This window comes from Arachis hypogaea, chromosome 12 (genome assembly GCF_003086295.3).
Source record: "Arachis hypogaea cultivar Tifrunner chromosome 12, arahy.Tifrunner.gnm2.J5K5, whole genome shotgun sequence".
In the NCBI taxonomy this organism is placed as follows: Eukaryota; Viridiplantae; Streptophyta; class Magnoliopsida; order Fabales; family Fabaceae; genus Arachis; species Arachis hypogaea.
This window is the reverse complement of record NC_092047.1, coordinates 86961415-86966621: the sequence shown is the minus strand read 5'-3', so window position 1 is coordinate 86966621 and position 5207 is coordinate 86961415.

Genomic DNA, 5207 nt, shown 5'->3' with positions numbered 1-5207 from the left:
TTATTTTACTTTAAAAAAATGTAAAATGATGATAACTTAATATTTTCAAGTTAAATTTTGATTTTGATAATAATTATTTTGTGTGTTTTTTTTTAAATATCTAAACATATAAAAAATTTTCTTACTTTTATAAAATTTTCCATGCTGGGCACGGATTTATAAATACGGTTCAACTAGGTATCCTTTAAAAATAGTACAATATTCAGCCTTTTATTACAATAATTTAAAAAAAATTAAAACAAACACAACTAAAAATTATGAATAGATTTACTGTCTTTTTAAAATTAAATACACATTCAAAATACAATCTAAAAAAACTGAAATTTAAAATTTAAATTTTAAATTTCTGTTTCAGATTTAATATATTTAATTATTAATATATTATAATTTAAATACATATCTAAAAATCAAATTATTCAAAATTCAAAATTTTGATTTTAAAATTATAAAATAAACCTTAAACTATCAAATTATTAATTAAACTCGTACAAAACACTCAAAGAAGCAGAGAAGTCACATTTGCGCCATGTCGAAAATCCAGAGGCGCACATGGAAAACGCAGAGGTGCACATCGAGAAGTCATCCTCCGCTGTCGTTCATCCATGCCACCTTCCTCTTCCGCGCTCATCTTCAACGCTGCCTTCCTCCTTTTCGGCACTCATTTACAACACTGTCTTTTTAATGTTTAAATTTAAATTTTAGATTTATGATTTTGGATGTGTTTTAAAAATATTTTCTGTATAACTTCAGAATTTTAGATGTGTTACAATTATTTTTTAATGTTTAAATTTAGATTTTAGATTTATGATTTTGGATGTGTTTCAAAAATATTTTCTGTATAACTTCATAATTTTAGATGTGTTACAATTATTTTTTTAATGTTTAAATTTAGATTTTAGATTTATGATTTTATATTTTCTATATAACTTCATAATTTTAGATGTGTTACAATTGTTTTTTAATGTTTAAATTTAAATTTTAGATTTATGATTTTGGATGTGTTTTAAAAATATTTTTTTGTATAACTTAATATTTTAGATGTATTACAATTGAAAAAGAAACTACAATTGAAAATATTTTAGTTTATGTATATAATTATATTCGACCATTCATAATTGTATTATTAACATTTATATTGTATTATTAAAGTTAACTGATTTTAGATGTGTTTTAAAAATATTTTGTATAAAATATCATACTATCAGATGTGTTATAATAAAATAACAACACAATTTTAAATTAATTGTTGATTATAATAATTTTGAAAACTAATAAGTATCGAAAAAAATTAAACTGATAATTTAAATAATAAATATTATATTCATTTGATCGAATAGAAAATCAAAAGATTAATCGTATTATTAACGTTTAAATTTAAATATTTAAAGTTAGCCTGATTTTAGATGTGTTTTAAAAATATTTTGAATAAAATATCATACTATCATGTGTTATAATTGATAAATAACAACAGAATTTTAATGACCATATCAACTACATCTTCTCTCTTAAACTCCAGATTTTTTTTGCTTCTTTGCTCAAACTACTTACGTAGAAAGTACTTTATTTGCAACAACTTTATTAATAAAATTAAATAAGATCAACCTTGTTCCAATTAAATCAGCAGAGTATTTTTATGTTTAAATTAAAATATAATTAAAAATATTGAACATGATATTTCTTAACAAATTACATAAACATCATACTATCATGATGTTTACGTAATTTGTTAAGAAATATCATGTTCAATATTTTTAATTATATTTTAATTTAAACATAAAAACACTCTGCTGATTTAATTGGAACAAGGTTGATCTTATTTAATTTTATTAATAAAGTTGTTGCAAATAAAGTACTTTCTACACAAGTAGTTTATGTAGTTTGAGCAAAGAAGCAAAAAAAAAATCTGGAGTTTAAGAGAGAAGATGTAGTTAATATGGTCATTAAAATTTTGTTGTTATTTATCAATTATAACACATGATAGTATAATATTTTATTCAAAATATTTTTAAAACACATCTAAAATCAGGCTAACTTTAAATATTTAAATTTAAACGTTAATAATACAATTAATCTTTTGATTTTCTATTCGATCAAATGAATATAATATTTATTATTTAAATTATCATTTAATTTTTTTCGATACTTATTAGTTTTTAAAATTATTATAATCAACAATTAATTTAAAATTGTGTTGTTATTTTATTATAACACATATGATAGTATGATATTTTATACAAAATATTTTTAAAACACATCTAAAATCAGTCAACTTTAATAATACAATATAAATGTTAATAATACAATTATGAATGGTCGAATATAATTATATACATAAACTAAAATATTTTCAATTGTAGTTTCTTTTTCAATTGTAATACATCTAAAATATTAAGTTATACAAAAAATATTTTTAAAACACATCCAAAATCATAAATCTAAAATTTAAATTTAAACATTAAAAAACAATTGTAACACATCTAAAATTATAAAGTTATACAAAAAATATAAAATCATAAATCTAAAATCTAAATTTAAACATTAAAAAATAATTGTAACACATCTAAAATTATGAAGTTATACAGAAAATATTTTTGAAACACATCCAAAATCATAAATGTAAAATCTAAATTTAAACATTAAAAAATAATTGTAACACATCTAAAATTATGAATTTATACGGAAAATATTTTTAAAACACATCCAAAATCATAAATCTAAAATTTAAATTTAAACATTAAAAAGACAGCGTTGTAAATGAGCGTCGAAAAGGAGGAAGGCAGCATTGAGGATGAGCGCGGAAGAGGAAGGTGGCACGGATGAACGACAGCGGAGGATGACTTCTCGATATGCACCTCTGAGTTTTCCATGTGCGCCTCTGGATTTTCGACATGGCGCAAACGTGACTTCTCTTTTTCTTTGAGTGTTTTGGCTCAGGATTCGGTGGTCCCATAACGTTTGGACCATTAAATGGTCCCATAATAAAATATATTTTTTAATAACTGCTAAATAGTCCTTTTTCAAATTTAATTATAAATTAACCCCATATATTTTATTTAATTATAAAAATGATTTTTTATTTTATAAATAATTATTTTATCATAAATCTACCATGTTTATTAACAATCAAGAACAAAAATAATAACGAATTAGATCTTCCATTGATCCTAATAAATTTTTTGGCTATTCTAATCAATTAAAAGATTAAATTTGATCCGTCACGTTCGCGAGGAATCATAAAATCGTGTTTCCTTGAAAACCAATCGATTGGATTACAGTTTACCACTAAACAATCGATTGAAAATTGTTGGGCAGCATGGTTTTCACAAAAATGTGTGTTTCTTACAATTCAATCAATTGTTTAGAATTTCCAATCGATTGAATGCTTCAAAATAACCTGGGTCTCACAATTCAATCGATTGCCTTCGATTGCTTTTGATAACCAATCGATTGAATTCATGAAGACAATATGGACATGCCAAATTCAATCGATTGAAGTGTGCTACCCAATCGATTAAAATGTGTACTACGCCTATTTCAATCTTGTTATCGTTTTTAGAAATTATCTTGTTATTCTTCTATCTTATCTTTAAAATTCTATCTTCAATTTTTGCGGTTTTATTTTGATTTAGATACTCTAATCTTATCTTTTCCTTAATATTAACATTATAAATTGGTGAATAATCCATCACCAATTATTCAATCCCACCATTGAAATCGTGTATCATTTTCTTTGATTATAAAAAATTTCATTGTTTTTCTTTGGAACATCCATCTACTCAATATCCAATTTCTTTTTAATTTTTTATCCGTCTATTTAATATCCACTCTTTCTTCATCGTTAATCACCGTTGCAGCAATAAGCAAAGGTCCAATCAAGTTTTTTATTGTAGTGTTCAGAAAATAAACCATCGTTTTGATTACAAAATCGAGGTCAGTGAATAGAATCTCTAATTTCGCAATTATTCGTTTCGATACTTTATTCGTGAAATTGATTGTGTAATGAAAAAATATTTTTTTTATCTTTTATTAATTCACAGACATTGAGAAATACTAAAAAGTAAATAGATGTTATTATTTTTTATTATTAATTAGCTAGCAATTAGGGACAGACCTAGAGAGGGCAAGTAGTGGCTTGGACACCCCAAAATTTTAAGAAACTATACTTATCTATAACAATATATAATGGGAATACAGAGAGTTTGGTGTCCAATATTTTTTTTTATTTTACACCTATCTTTATAATCTAAAACTACATACTCAATCACGTACTCACCTTCTGTAAATTTTGCATTAACCCATGACAGAATGATGTAATTGCTTCACTTAAAAAAATTACTCACACTCAATTGTAAGATTATAAAAATGGCTCCACTTACACTATAGTTTAAATAAGGTAATTTTTTTTAATTAAATGTACAAAGAATAATTTTTCTCTTTAAATTATTATCATACTATTTTAATAATATACTATTGATGCTTATATGCAATATATCTATAATCTATAACAATAGATAATGGGAATACAGAGGGTTTGGTGTCCAATATTTTTTTCCTATTTTACCCCTATCTTTATAATCTAAAACTACATACTCAATCACGTACTCACGTTCTGTAAATTTTGCATTAACCCATGACAGAATGATGTAACTGCTTCACTTAAAAAAATTGCTCACTCTCAATTGTAAGATTATAAAAATGGCTCCACTTATACTATAATTTAAACAAGGTAATTTTTTTAATTAAATGTACAAAGAATAATTTTTCTCTTTAAATTATTATCATACTATTTTAATAATATGCTCTTGATGCTTATATGCAATATATAATAATAATTAGTGTCTAAATTTAAATTCTAATATTACTCTTAAATAAAGGTTTATTATTAAAAAAATTCTTTTGTCAATTTCGTTAAATAAAAAAATTTCTACCCATTTTTTCAAAGTAACCTCGTTAAGATATTCTTATTGGATGTAAATTATTGTTACAAATATTTTTATTAAGATATGTTTTGAAGGAATAAAAGTAAAATAGTTCAATAAGGATAATTTTTTAAAAAAAAATAAATTTACACTAATAATTTTTCTCTTCAAATTATTTACGTACTTTTGTAATATACTCTAAGTACCTACACAATATATAATATCAATTAGCGTTCAAATTTATGTTCCAATATTGTTATTAACGAGAGAGGTTTATTATTTTTTTAA